This window comes from Aquarana catesbeiana, linkage group LG09 (genome assembly GCF_042186555.1).
Source record: "Aquarana catesbeiana isolate 2022-GZ linkage group LG09, ASM4218655v1, whole genome shotgun sequence".
Classification (NCBI taxonomy): domain Eukaryota; kingdom Metazoa; phylum Chordata; class Amphibia; order Anura; family Ranidae; genus Aquarana; species Aquarana catesbeiana.
Window position 1 is genome coordinate 241,866,773 of NC_133332.1, and position 17,189 is coordinate 241,883,961.

Genomic DNA, 17,189 nt, shown 5'->3' on the forward strand with positions numbered 1-17,189 from the left:
GGGTGCAATCACAGCCCAAAGCTCTGTGTTGACAATCAACACAGAGCTCTGTACAGAGGGAACAACCTCTCTGTTTCTTATCGCTGCAAAGCAAGGGATAGGTACACATTGAATGCCTTGTTAGGTACACATTGAATGCCTTGATTGTCCTAGAAGTTAACCCCTTCCCAGACAATGTCAGTACAGTGCCAGTGTATACTATTAGTACTGATCACTGTATTCGTGTCACTGGTGATGTCAGTGGCAGCTAGTCAGTCCCCCCCCCCCCCCAGCATCAGTTAGTGTCAGATTGTCCGCCGCACTATCACAGTCCCATTATAAGTCTGATCGCGCCATTAATAGTATTAAAAAAAATTGTAGTATATATAATATAGATTGTATATGCTATAACTTTCACACAAACCAATCAATATACACTTATTGGGATTTTTTTTTACCAAAAACATGTAGCAGAATACATTTTGGCCAAAATTTATGAAGAAACTTGATTTTTTGATTTTGTTATTGGATATGTTTTTATAGCAGAAAGTTAAAAAAATGTTTTTTTTTCCGTTTATATCGCAAAATAATTAAAAAAACTCAGAGGTGGTCAAATAACCACCAAAAGAAATCTCTATTTGTGTGATATAAAATTTCATTTGCATACAGTGTTGCATGACCGTGCAATTACCAGTTAAAGTAGCACAGTGCTAAATAGAATAAAACGGCCTGGTCATGAAAGGGGTGAAATTTTCCAGAGCTGAAGTGGTTAAACGAACCCCTAAAGCGGTATTAAAACCCCAAAACATAAATGTAATATATTGCAGGTTACCAATCCTTGGATGTGGTGGCTGCATCAGTTTTCTTTTTTAAGGCTTTTTTTTTATATCACCAGGTGATTCAGCCATTAGCATACTTCCTATCTTAGGTGAGGTCCATCCGCCCCTCCTCAAATTACAGAATGGCTTCCATTCATTGAACAAGAATGCACAGCTTTTTCTGAATGGAGAAGGTGCAGAGTGAGTCTCCTCCTGCGATATCTGCACTACATCCAGAACTACAAGCACTCGGGCTTTCACACTGGGGCTGCAGGGGAGGCGTTATTTAGGTGCTTTACAGGTGCTATTTTTAGCCCTTTAGCGCCTGAATAACGCCTCAGTGTGAAAGGGGTCTAAAGTGTTACTAAGCCCAGGACCCTGCATTCACTATATCTGGTCTACCATAGTACACAGAACACGGAAATGCAATTATTTTAGTAAATATAAACTGCTAAATACCTTTTCTCATCATCAGTATATAGCAGTCTTGTGACTTCTATCAGTGTCCAGCCAAGCTCTGGTTAAAGCTTGTAGGAGGAGTTTTCATTTTCCTCTGACTGTCCTATGAGGCTGCATGGCCCCCTTTGTTGGACAGTGCTGATTGGCCCTGTGCTGATCACATGCACCCCCCCCCCCCCAAAAAAAAAAAAAAAAAAACTCTCTAGCAATACATACCAAACTGAGCATGTGCAGAGTGCCTCCAAGGCGGTCAGGAGATGGATTGGGGACAGTGTTAGAAGGGGAGGATCAGAGGAGACAGGATCAAACAGCCTTTTTACACAATGCGCAGGATTCACCCCTTAGGTTCTACAGTGAGTATAACAGGCATGCTTTACTGCATATACAGATTAATTTTACTGTTGTGGGTTTAGTATCACTTTAAGGGGGGATTGGAGAGGCAAAAATGTGTCACAACTGTGCATTTTTTCCAGCCCCCAACCGCAAATCTAAACGAGGCCTTAGAGAGGAAGTACGTTTTAGTAAGCCTTTAGTTCCGCTTTAAAGGGATTGTAAAGTTTAGTTGTTTTTCCTATAAAAATAACAAACATGTCATACTTACCTGCTTTGTTGGATTGGTTTTGCACAGAGGAGCCCAGATCCTCCTTTTCTCTGGTCCCTCTTTGGCTCTCCTGGCCCCTCCCTGCTGTCGTGTGCCCCCACACCGAGCAGCTTGCTATGGGGGCACCTGAGCCGAGTCACTGCTCCCTGTGTCCATTCAGACACAGAACCCTGTTTTGGCCCCACCCCCTCTCTCTCCTAATTGGCTGAGTTTGATTGACAGCAGGAGCCAATGGCGCAACTGCTGTGTCTCAGTCAATCAGGAGGAGAGTCCTGGACGGCCAAAGAACTCGTGGACATCGCTGGAGAGAGATGGGGCTCAGGTAAGTGTTAGGGGGGCTGAGATGTGGCTGCTGCACACAGAAGGCTTTTTATTTTAATACATAGAATGCATTAAGATAAAAAACTTCTGCCTTTAGAATCACTTTAAAGCGGACCTCCAGTAATTTTTTCAACTTTTCATCTATTAAATCTTCTGCTCGTGTTGTTTTAACAATGGATAGTAAAACTTTTTTTTTTCCTGCCAGTAAATACCTTACCACAGCCCACTTCCTGTTTCTTGTCTGGTCATTAGCCTAGCCTTATGACATCATGCACAGCTCTCTCACTCATGCTTGTGAGAGTTTGCCAGGAAGGGAGGGGGGTGAGTCATAAGAGGGACAATGAAAGCTGCAGAGCTGGAGGCGTGCCTCTGTGTAAATCCAGGAAGTGAACAAGCAGCAGCTTCAGCTGCCCACAGTTAAAATGGCTGCAGCCAGGCTCAGTAGAGGGAGATTTCTGCAGCATATTTGGCAAGTACAGAGTCACAGTATATATAAAATAATATGCAAAGTGGTTGGAGGGAAGATCCAGAATGGCAAAGATGTTTTTATTACAAATAATGTGAGCAGACTGCAGTTCCTCTTTAAGTTCTTGGAAGAGGCATTTTTGTATCTGGACTTCCGGTCAAGTAACCTCTGTAAGACCCCATTCACACCAGAGCGTAGGGGGAACCCTCATTCCCGCTTGTCTTTTTTTTTTTTTTCTTTTGTGCATTTTTCACACGTTAACTTCATGCCTAAGGCAGCCCTTTCACTTGAATGGGCTATCCTACATGCAACAAACACCACAAAGTAGCTTCGTACCTTTTCAGTTGTGGAACGTTGGGCGTTTTTCAGTGTGCATTTTGGCACGCAACAAATACATCACAAAATGCTCGTCTGCTACAATTAATGGCACTGCAAGTGTGACCCGCGAATGCAACGTGCTCAACATTTTTGTGTGTTTTTTCGCACTTTTGTGAAATGCGCAGGTGTGAATGCAGCCTAAGGCCTCATGCACAGGGACGTTTACCAGCTTACAAGTTCTTTAGTATAAAATCCCTGGTACTTTTCCTCGCCCGGGGATCCATAAGTCCCGCGTACAGCTGACAATAAAAGTGAAAGGCTGTACTCGTGTAAACGCTCAGGGCTTTTACCTGCGCATACGTGTACAGCGTATTTCACTAAACACGCCACTTTTGCGTTTTGGGAGCTGCACTTCCACGCAGACAGAATCCGGTGCGCCTTCTTTAGCCTACAATGGCTGATAACCGAGAATAAGTGCACTTACTTTTACAGCACATGTGAACTGAGTGGCAGATTGCTCAATTCTTTACAAATACGAGAACAGTTATAGATGGACGGGGATATTAGTAGCTGTTTGACATCCTAGGATAATTATGGTGCAATCACTGCTAGTATTTTAATTAATTACAGACTCTGTTTATGCAATCAATTAAAAAAAAAATCATATTAAATGCAAGACAAAGTTTGCAAAACAGATAAAACTTCAGAACAAGCTACAATAACCATAGTAATACATCCCCTAAAACAACAGAAAAGTAACCATTTGTATTTTTACCACATTGCGCAAAGAAACTTCAATCCCTAAACATGTACCAAAATATTGAAACAGCCAATTGTATTTTATCACAGGATGAGTTTTGTCCCAATGTAATCCCTGATCATACAAGCCAGTCTGAAAAGTTTTAAAGCAAAATGCCAACAAGATAATGAATCAAAATTTAAATTTCTGTCTAAAATCACCACCAGAAGTCTCATTTTTGGTCTAATGAGTGCATTCTATGCGGCTCTCATCCTTCGCATTGTAGCACATTGTCTTATTACAAAATCTGTGTTTGTCATTCTCAGCACACAACAGCCCAAACTTTTCCCACTGACCTGGAGTAAAGTTTGACTAGACCGGGGCCCTTCTTTTGTTCCCTGTTTGGTCTCTACGGCAAAGTCGATCTTATGCTTGAAAGTCCTCCGAGTGGCTTTTTGGGTTGGTTTGGCCGGTGGATTTTCTTTGTTTTTTGCTGTAATTTCAGGGAACTTCCAAAGGTTTTCTCTATGAATTCACATCACATAGTCCTTCCGGCTGCAGACAAGGAGAGGAGGAGGAGGAGGAGGAGGGAAGAGGGGGGGAGAACGAAGGGGGGCTTTGCATCTACTTTGCCTTTTAAAGGGGCAGTCAGCTAGGACCATGGCCATAAAGTAGTAGATTTTGGAATTTACATTCGTGCGAAACTTCTTAGAAGATTTGATGACTTATCACATGTCGTTCCAAAGTTTTGTTTGCTTTCCTCATTCAGTTTTGGAACAAATAGACTTTCCCGAATGAAAATCACATACTCTGTGAGAAATTTGTTTGCTGAAGAAAAATTTCCATCCCGCTCCTTCCAATTTTCTTGCCACTGAAGTTTAAAATGAATGTCAATTTGACACCACTAATGATTAGAAAATCGAATGAATGTTCTCAAAATAAAAAAAAAATTTGAATGAAAATTCTACTAGTAGATTTAGTAATTACATACAATGTGCTAATTTCTCTAATGCTGCGTACACACGAACGGAATGTCCGACAGAAAAAGTTTATGCGATGAAGCTTTTCATCGTATGTTCCTATTGTGTGTATGCCTCATCGGGACTTTTATTTCAAAAATTCTGATGGACCTAGAGATAGAACATGTTCTAAATATTGCTATCGGGAAAACTGCTCGTCTGTATGCTGTTCCGACAGACCAAAAACGACGCATGCTCTGAAGCAAGTACGAGATGGAAGCTATAGGCTACTGGCTATTGTACTTCCTTTTTCTAGTCCCGTTGTACATGTTGTACATAACGGCGTTCTTGGTGTAATTGTGTGTACGCAAGACAGTTTCAGCGGAATTCCGTCGGAAAAACCTTCAGAGTTTATTCCGACGGGAAAACGGGTCATGTGTACAGGGCATTCGTGGGTAGCCCTGCTGGACCCACTTCATTCTAAAAAACTTTTGGTCAACTTTTGTCAATAAAGCCATTGGAACTTTTTTGGCCAGACAGAAGTTGGATCCAATCAGCTGCAGCTGCTGTTATAAATATTTTGACAGCCCACAAGTCCGGCTGTCAAAATCCAATAGCCACAGTGAGTGGTTCATTCATCCGCACTGTATAGCTTGGATGGAAGAATAGGTTAATTTTTTTCATCAGTGTATGGTCAGTGTATGGTCAGTATGGTTTGATAAAAACTCCAAACTTCAATACTCACTAAAATGTCAACACAATAAGCCAATATCATTTTAGAACATGCACCCTTTGAGTGCATCAAGCTTAATCTAAAGCACAACTAAGAGCAACATCAAAATCGGCTTATTGCAGTCTGTCAATGACATCAACACAGTATAGTGCTATTACCTGTTGATCCTGCCAGTAGATCGCTTCTTTTTCCACTGCCTATAACAGACCAATTTGGCTGTTTGGCTGACAATTTCTGGTCAGTTAAAGGATATTGGGTGGGAGGGGGCTGAAAGGACCATCTTCTAAGCAAAGTTGGGATGGGTAATCAGGAACCGGCCACAATTCCAACAGTATATGGTCAGCTTCAGCAAAAGGGCCTTTGACCAGTTAAAAAAGTCTTTATTTCAAACAAATACCTTGTCCTGTTGACTGTTTTATTTTAAAGTGAGTAAGTAAAAGATCTACAAGGTCTTCTACCTTAAATCTGAACTCCAAACAAAATGAAAATTCTCTCTTGCAGTTGGGCTGCTTCCACACTGGAAGGGTAACCTGCTGTTTAGGTCTAGGTGGCATGGAAAAGTAGATTTACTTACCTGCTCCTTCATGCTGATAGACTAGTCTCCATAGTATCTTCTCCCCCATGGTCCAGCAGTCTAAGGTCCTAACATCATCCAGTGCACTAGACATGATGATGATGCTGAGGGACAGTCCACCACTGGAGCATGGGGGAGCGTTGCCTGCCATGCCGAGGATCAGATAAGTAAAAGTGTTTTTACTCTTCCTTAAGATAAATGAGTAGTCAACCCTTCAAGTGTGTGCCCAGCCCCTACTGCAAAGGAGAATTTTGTAATTCCTGAAAGTTTGGCTTTTACTGTCTAACTGGATCTATTGTATGAAAAATAACACATCTGACTTTAAGTTTTGAAGTACAAAGCTCAGCCATGTCTTCAGAACCCCAGAGTGATTAGTTCTAATATTGGAAATTCCCACGGTCTAGTTCCCACACTGTCATAGCTCTATAGTGTCATTGAACTGGATATACAAAAATCATTTCACAAAGCCAAATGAACAGTTTTACACGTTTTTTATTTTATCTGATGATTTTTAGCAACAAAAATTCATTCATCCCACATACTGTAATATTATAAAAATAAACACACTCTAGGGCAGTGGTCTCCAAACTGCGACCCGGGGGCCAGATGTGGCCCTTTGCTTGCCTTTATCAGGCCCTTGGGACACTATTCTTTCCACTCTTATAAGGTATGATTCCTGTCACTGACCCCAACAATAGGGTACTATTCCTACCACTGAACCCAACGATAGGGGCACTATTCTTCCCACTGACACCAATGATGGGGCACTATTCCTCCAACTAACACCAACTGCAGGGCCCTATTCTTCCCACTGATACCAACAATTGGGCACCATTCCTCTCAAAGACACCATTGATGGGGCACTATTGCTTCCCCTAATACCAACAACGGGACAATATTCCTCCTACTAATAACGATAGGGCATTTTCTACTTCCAATGGCCACAGTCTGGCCCCCTCAAAGTCTGAAGGCCAGTAAACTAGCCTTTGTTTCGAAAGTTTGGAGACCCCTGCTTTAGGGGATGTCTTTTTTAAACGTATTGTTTGAAGGAACTTTAGCAGGAGAGTGGTTAGGGCATGGAATACTCCAAAATGATTAGTACTTTAAATTTTAATCAATCAAAGCTCTCAACCCTGACACTGCTGAAGCCCCCAGAACAGCTACACAGACCATGGGCTGCCTAAGGGCAGCAGAACCTCAGGCTTTGGAAAGCTCCTAGGGAGAGCGAGCCCAGCACTCTAGTGCTTCAGTCTACTTATCAGTCTTCCAGCCCCCGTCTGGACACCCTGGAACATTTGCGGCCCTCCAGCCACAAGAATACCCAAAGGTAAACTTGGTGTGCTGGGCTGGTATTTTAAGGTGGATGATGTCTGCATGTTATTTAAAAAAATATTAAAAACAAAAGTATAAAACCCAGTGCAAAAAATATCTTCAGGACTGCAAAGGGTGAGATCCTATTTATCAATCTCTATCAGCCTAATTTTGGACAAATCATAGGCATTGTGGATTCATTCCTACTTACTTCCTGTGTGCAGCCGCTCCTTCTAGAGATGCCTCCTCCATTTTATTCCCTTGTTTTCTCCTTTCTTCTTTCTTCATTTTTCTGTACGTTTTACTTCTTACTTTGTATTTTCTTCTTTTTTTCCCATGTCCTTTCTTTCAGTTACAAACTTCCTTTTAAAAATCTGCTTTGACCTTCCAGGGGTGGCAGTTTTATAACCAAATATTCATGTGATTTAAGGCACTGGTCGGGTGGTCCCAGCTAAAGGTGTTTAGGAAAAAGTTCACAGAGCTTATGGCCAGTGCAGTGGTGGTGAGTGTTCCTCGTGACTAAGCCCATTGGGTTCTTGGGCTATGCCAGGCAGTGTGGGTGGGAACTACTGCGCCCGTGCACTAGGAGTACCTTGCCTGAGGGCACGCTCATTAATCAGGCGAGAACTGTGGTCATGAGAACAGTCTAAATTTAGGGCAGTCTCCCAACTTATAGATGAGCTGACACTGCAAGTAGTATAAGGCCTTCTTAGCCAAAAGGTTGAGAAGATGCTGGCTCTTTTTTTTATTTTTTGAATCCACGTTGGTGCTGAAAACGAAAAAACAAAAACTGTTAAGTGTACAAAAATTGTGCATGTGTACACACAATAAAAAGTGCACTTAAGGGTGGGGTTTGTCCACACCCCAAAGGGGTAGGACCTTTCCCTGATGCCCCAGGGCGCAAGGCTCCTGACAGGGACATAGGGTACAACATTGTCTGCCTAGACAGAATGCCTGGTGGACCCCTCTTTTTGTGGTCAGCCAAAGCCAACCATGAGGAGTTCTGTCAAAGAAAGACCCCCCAGGGTGGGGGGAGGAAGGAACCTAAGGGCCACACATCCTCCCCCTAGACTTCAGGGCAAACCTGAGGACTCACACCCTCCATCCAATGAAAAAAAAAACACACACACAAAAGGGAAAGTGACAAAATGTGGATAAAAAATAAATAAGTGACCGTGCAATGTGCATTGGCTAGGCCCTGAGGCCTGGTAACAAAAATTGCCCAGGACTTAGCCAAAGAGTCTAGCCCTTGTGCCTTTCCACACCGTGGGTTCCCACACCTAAGTGTTACTAAGAGCACCGCTAGGGCGACCACTCCCAGGGGACACAGACACCACAGATTCTCTGCCTCCTCAGCCCATGAACAGACAAGGTAGATCCATTCAAATCAGGAGAAATTGGGCCCATCCAGTTTTCCCGGGGGAATTACTCCCGTGCCTTAACTTCTTGTGGCAGTTCCAGCCAGTACTAGCCTTCAGAACCCTCATCATACCAGCAGGGGTACTATACAGCCATCCATTCCCATCATAAGGCAGGAATAACAACGTAGCGCCCCTACTGGACACTAGTAAGAACAGATTTTTTTTTTTTTTTTTCTTCCTTCAGAATGAATCGCATACTCAGGACTCCTTCAAGCAACTCTCAAAAGATCAAGCAGCGTTCCTTTCATCATTCAGGTAAGTATTTTCATAAAACATAGTATATGTATATAAAAAACCATCAAACATTAAAAACACAAAACACACAAAAAAACACATTCCCTCCACCACCCTATCTTAACCTCCACCTCCCAAAATTCCAAAAACAATTTGCCTCCTCCACTCCCATCACCTTTCTATCATAAAGCACCACACAATACAATTTACTCAGCACCCAGTCCTTACATTCTTCCTCGGTCAAAACAAAACTGCCTTTCTTATATCCACACCTTGCTTCCCAAACCACCTCCTTCACAATTGCTGAAAAAATCCACCCCCTCCTCTTCACATCAGATCCACCATCCACCAAGCCATATAAACATAATTCTTGTGTAACCTCCTTCACCCCCAACACATTTTTCACAAAGCCCGCCAACCTCCCCCAAACTTTTTTAACAAAAAAACACTCCAAAAAGACATGCCTTACTCTCTCAATTCCACCGCACCCTGCCCTTACACATGTCTCATTTCTCACCAGATCTCTCAGTTTCAAAAAAAACATTGTCAACAAGCACTCATGGAAACCCATCCAAACAATTTCTTTTTGTTTTTTCGTCACCCCTTCCGTCTCCAAACTCCTCCAACATTCCTCCACTTGTCTCGGTCTTAGGTCAGCAATGTTAGTAACTAGTTCATCCTTTCTTAGCCATTTAACCAAGATGTTCTTCACTACCGCACCAGCACCTAGATTTCCTAAAAGATTTTTATCATACCATACCTTCAGCTTTGTATAGTATGGGGGGGGTACAAGAGCCACCGGTCTGGTAAGATCCCTCTTTCCCCAACCCCACCGCACCACATACCATCCCATCAGGTACTGCATAAAACACCTGGTTTTATTCCCACTAAAAAAGGCTTTATAGTGAAACAGCCAGAAGTGCATTCCCATAAAGGACTCCAACTTGGGAAAATTATAACCTCCCAGTTTTGATTCCTTAACTATGGTAGATCTCGCCACCCGCTCCATTTTGGCCCCCCAGAAAAAAACAAATAAAAGCCTTTCGATTTTCTGAAGCCACCTTTTGTTCAAAGGAAAAATAACACCAAAATAAAGCAACAAAGGTAGACATACTGCTTTTACGATAAGAGTTTTCCCTGTCAAAGTCAAACGTCGTAATTTCCAAAATTCAAGTTTTTTGGACAGTTTGCTAACACATTTCACTGCATTTTCCTGGTTTTGTAAATTTCTTTCGAAATGTATACCTAAGATCTCTATTTTCTCAACTTTTTTAATCTTACCAGAAGGAATATCATCCAACCCACTTAGAGTGCAGACTGCACTCTTGCCCCAATTTACTCGCATTCCTGCCACACTCCCAAACAATTGCAACTGCAATTCAGCCCTTGCAAGATCTCTCCGGGACTTACACAAGAATGTTACATCATCCATGTAGCACAGAGATTTCAGTCTTTTTCCATCCCCACCAGGAACAAAAAATCCTTCAAATGCCTTATCTTGCTGTATTTGCCGAAGGAGAGGCTCCATAACACATATGAATAAGACTGGGGACAGGGGGCATCCCTGCCTTACCCCAGACCTAACCTCAAAGGGTTCTGACAAAATTCCGTTTATCAAAACCCTACTACACACTCCTGCATAAAGACTTCCAACCCTACTAACAAACTCGTTTGGGAATCCTAGTTTCTGAAGAACGTGGAACATAAAACGGTGTGACACCCTATCATAAGCTTTTTCTAAATCAAAGCCTGCCACCGCCAAAGCTAAGTTGTTACACTGTGCGTAGTAAGTCAGGTCTCTTAGAAGTACCAAGTTGTCTGCAATTCTTCTCCCTGGAACCGCGCACACCTGCCAGTCACCGATCACCTTCCCGACTACTTCCTTCATCCTGTCCGCCAAAACTTTAGCCAAGATCTTGTAGTCCAGGTTCAAAAGGGTTATTGGTCTCCAATTTTTGATGTCCTTTTCTTCTCCTTTTTTATACAGTAATACAATTACCCCTTCTTTCATAGAGGTAGCCAACCTCCCTGACCTCATACAATATCCTACCACCTCCACGAGATGTACTTTAATAACAGACCAAAACTTAAGATAAAATTCCATTGGTATGCCATCTCCTCCTGGGGTCTTATTTTTTGCCATCTTCTTGAGTGTGTTCTCTATTTCCGCTTCCCCTACCAAATCTGTCAGAAAGGCACCTTCTTCCTTTTCCAGTCCTCCTTGCAACACATCACAGTATTCCTCTACTTCTTCCAGAGTGGCTTCTTCCTCACCTCCATACAGGTCTTGATAGAAACTTCTCACGCTATCCCTCATCCTCCTCCCTTCCACCTCTTCTTGTCCGTCCAACATTTTCTCCATTATTTTCTTGGGGCCAAAGGCCTTCTTAAAGAAAAACCTAGAACATTTTTCATTTTCTTCCATGTTCTGTACCTTGGCCCTGAAAACAATTCCTTTTCCTTTCTCTTTAATCATCTTTCTCCTCTCCTCCTGCACCTTCTTCAAATCTTCCTCCACCTTCAAACCCAACCTCTTACACCGATAGAGAAAATGAGCTCTATCTGTCAACCTCTTCCCTGCCTCCCTTCTCTCTCTGGCTTTGTCAGCCCCAACTTTTTTAAAGAAAACCGCCACCTGTTTTTTAACCCAGTCCCACCATTCTAATAGATCTTCAAACTTCTCTTTTTTTTCCTCCAGGGTTCTGAAAAAAGAAGTAAACCGTCCCACCACCCCTTCATCATCCAACAAAGAGCAATTTAATTTCCACATTCCTCTTCCGACTTCCACCCCCACCTCCAAACTAAAGGAACCACAAATTAAAGAATGGTCTGAAAAAACCATAGGAAAAACATGGTATGCTTCACTTTTAAGAAAACGGGACACGAAGATAAAATCGATTCGTGACCTCACTGTCCCTTTATCTGAATGGTAAGTATATATATCACTTTTTCCCACCTCCACAGCCACATCATACATACTAAAATCCACAATCATTTCATTCAGAACCTTCGATGAAGCATCCATTCCTCCGTCACTACAGACACCCTGTCGGTCACCACTTCTTCTTATACAATTAAAATCTCCCACCAGAACAGTTGGAATCCTCCCAGGTAAGTATATTTTTTAAATTTTCAGAAAATTAATCCTTTCTCTTTTCTCTGCAGGGGCATAACAGTTTATCACCCTCACTTGTTGTCCTAAAAAGTCCACAGTCACAATCTGCAAGCGTCCTGGAATAACAATTTCATGCGACACCAGCTTCACATTCAAATTCTTCACAGCCACGCCAACCCCCTCATTCCTTGACACACAAGCAGGTGCCCATACAGACGGACCCCAAGACCAGTCGGACGAAGGATCACCCATTTCCCCACATTCCTGCAGACACACCAAATCCACATTGTATTTACTGATCTCCTCAAATACCGCCACCCTCCTATCTCTTGCCACAATGCTCCTCACATTGATAGACCCTACTGTAAGAGCCATCATAAAAAGGAAAGAGAAGACAGCCATGATAGAGTCTTAAAAATCCATTTTATTCTCCACCTCCTTCTCTCCTGACTGGCTTCTCAACATCCTCCGGGGAACCGGAGAGCTGGCGGATTCCTCCTCGGAACCCCCATCTTCAGGCATTACCGCCCCTCCAGACAAGGACCCATCTGACCTGGCCCTCTTACTGGAGGATTTATCCAACAACTCAGGTGTAGAAGACCCATCCATCCTCTGACCACACTCGATACTGTCATCACTTTCCATGTCCTCTTCATCTGAATCGCTATCAGACAGACTCCCCAAACAAGATGATGCACGCCGACTCCCATCCATATTTATAGAATCAAATCCTTGCTCGTCTTCCTCTGCCAGAGGGGGGGTATCGGCCTGTCCTCCACCTTCCCCTTCCATCTTTTCTTCTGATCCACCAGGCGGACCTCCATCTTCACCCAGCATAGCATCCGCAGTACCGGACCTAACACCACCACCTGCCGCTTTAGATACAGCAGCAGTGGCTGTGCTCACAGATCCCACTGCATCACTTTCCTGCTCTTCGGGCGCAACATCACTGGCCGGGTGCTCAGGTGGAACCCCAGGTGGGTCCGCTTGTACATCAGCGGTGTCCCCCCTAGCATTCATTCCCGCACCATCTCGCGGCCTCCGCTGCCTCTCTTCTCTCTTCTCCTTCCCTTGCGACAGGACCTTGGATAACCACTCCTTCCTAGCGGCTTGGTAAGTCCCACACTGCTTAGCCATATGTCCTGGCTTTTGACAAATGTCACACACTCTCCCCTCCTTACAGTCCCGAGCCACATGTCCCCCTTTCCCACAAAATCGGCACTTAAGTTCCTGGTCACATTCACCACTCACATGTCCATATCGCATGCATTTCCTGCAGTACCTTGGCTGCCCGGGGTAAAAAAGGAACCCCCTTTCCCCTCCAATCGTGAACACAGCGGGAGGTCTTCTAACTCCTCCCACACAACTTGAGTCATTTTTGAAGGTACCGAAAAACTGATACTTTCCTGACCATATTTTAAAATTATTAAAGATCTTGTCTCCTCCTCTTAAATCATTGCAATAATTACTCAGGAACGCTCTCACCAAATTAATGTCCGCAAAGGGATTATAAAGATGCACTGTTATTACCTTTTCTTCTTGCATGAAGAGCGGTTGTACCCCAAACTTCCTTCCAATTTCACTATCTTCAATCAGCTTAAATTGCTCATAGGTGTTCCAGCAAACCTCGGTTGAATAAAAGGTCACATCGTATAATTTCTGGTTAGGAAAATCTTGCAGACACAATATATCGCTTACCCTTAGGCCTAGGACACCCGTCAAAAGATCCACGACCACCGTCCTTAAAGTCACATCCGCAAAACCCGGCTTCACAAGGAACCGAAGCGAGTCACGAATTCCTCGGCTCGCCATATTGGTACACCAGATGTACCAACCGCCTTCAGGACCGACCGCCTTCCTATGGGGGCCCCCACAAAAGGAGACCCCCACAGTTCCGCCAACCGCCTAAAGAAAAAAGGACGCCTTCAAGAGGGCGATCGCTTCCCGTTGCCCGGGGACTAAGCCTTCAGCCAATAGCAGCAAGGGGGGGCCCTTCCAAAAAAGGGACGCTCCCCCCAAGGCCGACTGTCGGGTACCCCGGGCACCTTTTAACTTCGATACAAGTGAGCCGAGACTACACTTGATCTTAGCCAAAAGGCCGAGAAGCTGCTGGCTCATTGATGACCTAATCTAGTAAATCCTGGGGCCTGTCAGTTCTTCACAGTGTCTAGCATATCCGGCCATGAAGGCCCAAGCACCTTCAGTTATGGCGCCATAACTCCCAAATGTGCTCCTGCTTGTCACCCTGCCATAGGTCTCTGATGGCTGTGCCAGCATACACTAAGCAGACATGGTCCTCTGTTGTTGTAATTTAGAGGTATCAGGCAAAGAGCAGTGTGTAATTTGAGGTTTACGAAATGAATGCAGGAACAATTAACAATGCAAATAACATGGTAATGGGAGTTTGCAAAAAGCAAAGAATAAATAATAACAAGCAATGCAACTATGATACTAACAGGAGTCACCTAGGAGCAGTTTCTCAGTAAGAACACTTGGCAGCAGCACAGTACAGCCTGTAAGACTGTATAAATCAGGGATATGCAATTAGCGGACCTCCAGCTGTTGCAAAACTACAAGTCCCATCATGCCTCTGCTTCTGGGTGCCATGCTTGTGGCTGTCAGAGTCTTGCTATGCCTTATGGGATTTGTAGTTCTGCAACAGCTGGAGGTCCACTAATTGCATATTCCTGGTATAAATGATTACATGTGATTCCTTTGTGGCAACACCTCTCCCACAAGGAGGTAGACTGTCTCTGATAGTTAAGGTGGTCAGCTGGAGGGTTCACCAGACCTGTGCTACAGACAAGTGACATGAAGATTCTTTTGTCTGGATGCCAGAGTGAGCGGTTTTAGGCATGGCACCACCACCACTGGAAGCTCCCAGAGGCAATGCCCTCTCTAATACAGAGTCTGGGACTCCTTCTGAAGCTGCATGCTACTGTACCCCAAACAGGTACAACAGGTGGAGGACCAGGCACCAGTAACTTGTGTCACATCAGGGGTAGTCTCTCAGCACTGATGGAAGCAGGAAACAGGAAAGTTTTTATTCTGTAGGGGTGCTGAGTTGCCCAGGGGCTTGTGGAGGCCCACTGGATTGTGAGAAAATTAAAGGAGCCTGCACTTAGCACTGAACAAGTTGGGTAAAAAGGCACTCCACTATATTGTCACTATCAGTATGTAGGCAGGTGCCTACAAGAGGTGAATGTGTCTGCCTGTGTAAGCACTTGTTTCCCCCGGCTGTGATCATTGTTAGTTGCCAAATGAGCCATTAGAGCCAGCCAGGTGCCAAATGTTACAATGTTTGTATGCTTTCCTGTGTCTTGAGGTTGACCTGTGAGCTAGGGGTAACCAGGCTGTAAGGGTTAACATTGTTTCCTCCATTTTGAGCTGAGTTACCACCCCCTACAAGTCAACCAAGATAAAAGGGACTGCCTCAAAGCCACTGGGCCGATTCCTGGGGAAATACTGCCAAAATGTAGCTGGTTATTCTGCTACAGTGATCACCCTATTGGGGGGGGCGGGTGATAGGAATCTAATCAGGCTTCCTGGAGAGGGTCTCAAGCTTAGGAAGCCCTATGGACTTGTAGCTATTGATCATGGACTTACTGCCTTTATGGATTACTGCACATCGTAGACTGTAAGGAACTCATATTGCTTCTCAAGGCCTTTAGGGGACAGAGCTACAGGAAGATACAATACATGAGTCTAACACACAGTTCTGTCAGATGAAGATAATGTGCTGCTGCTAAGGACTACAGTCATTGTGTTACATGCAAAGCAGCCAATCAACCAGGAGATGGGTGACTGACAGGGGTGACGTTCCTCTGATAGTGGAGAGGATTAAAGTGGTGTTCCAGCCATTTTTTTTTTTTTTTAAGTCAGCAACTACAAACACTGTAGCTGCTGACTTTTAATAAGGGCACTTACCTGTCCAGCGAGCCCGCAATGCTCCCCCCCCGAGGCCAATTCGTCCATTGCAACTAAGGGTAACCGACAGTAGAGCCTTGCGACTTCACTGCCCGTTTCCTACTACGCATGTGCGAGTCATACGGCGCTTTGTAAATGGCCCCGTCGTCTTCTGGAACACACACAGGTCCCAGAAGACAAAGGGGGAGCTCGCCGAAGAGGAGGAAGTGACGGAACAGCTCCGCGGACTAGGAAGAGGCAGATTAGGAAGACTGCCTAGCAACAGGGGTTTCTGGTAAGTAAATTTTTTTTTCTAGGTTTTTTAATTTATTTCAAAGAACATTTTAATGTATAAATGTTTTTTAGGGTGGACCTCCGCTTTAAGTGCTTGGTACCTCCACTAGCAGCCCGTTCCCCACTCTTTGGGACCAGATCCGTGGCACAGAGTGCCTAGGGACCCAGCCTGGAGTCACGGAAGAGAGTATGTAGAGGGGACCTAGGAGAGAGCAAGCATGGAGGCTGGGAAAGGAGAGAGAGCATTTTCTGTATCCCATAGCAACCATGAGATGTGTAACTGGGAGGGAGGTGATATGAACTGCTGGTTTGGTGGAGCCTGGTACAGTCTCAGCTGTACCAGCCTCAAAATGCTGCACACCTGGGAAGTGGTGTCCTCTATCCATAAGAGTGTCTGAAGTGTAACAGGTCAGCATGGAGAGCAAGGAGTTACAGTGTCATTGGAATTTGCTTCTAAATTTGGGAGATCTGCCTTAAAATGGATGTAAACCCGAAAATGTTTTATTTTTATATCATACTGTAGAGTATAAGATTTCCTATCATTTGAGCCCAGTCTTGCCACAAAGAGTTAATCCATCTCTGAACAATCCTCTTTTATTGTTCAGTGAGATAAAACTTGACAAACAGAGAATAACTTTGTCAAATACTCCCCCTTGCTGTGAGTGACAGCCTAAGACATGCATTATTTTTTAATTCCCTCCCCCACTCCTTTCTTCAGCAGCTCTGCAAGGATTGGCTGTTCCACACCTCAGCATGATTTGGCATGCTGAAGTCATATGGTTACTTTCCTGTCTTTTCACTGGATGTTAGTGATCATAGCAGAAGTTCAGTGTTAGAAATACACAGGAGAAAATGCATATTGACAAGGAGTGTAGAGGTGGGCGGGGAGTCTACTGACATCACGACTCCACCCACCGAACTCCAGACAACAGACCCACCCA

At 44.1% G+C, this 17,189-nt stretch overlaps 1 protein-coding gene across 2 annotated transcripts in view; it reads right to left on the minus strand.

Annotated features, from left to right (window-relative positions):
• Window positions 1-17,189, minus strand: part of LOC141108440 (discoidin domain-containing receptor 2-like) — a 311,526-nt gene that overhangs the window by 213,441 nt on the left and 80,896 nt on the right. The window contains exon 1 of one of the 2 annotated variants that reach the window (XM_073600046.1): window positions 4,058-4,285. The exons of the other annotated variant lie outside the window; for it this stretch is intronic. The gene's annotated coding sequence lies outside the window, so the exon portion shown is untranslated. Of the gene's footprint in view, window positions 1-4,057; window positions 4,286-17,189 lie in introns of those variants that run through there. 2 annotated transcript variants of the gene reach the window in all.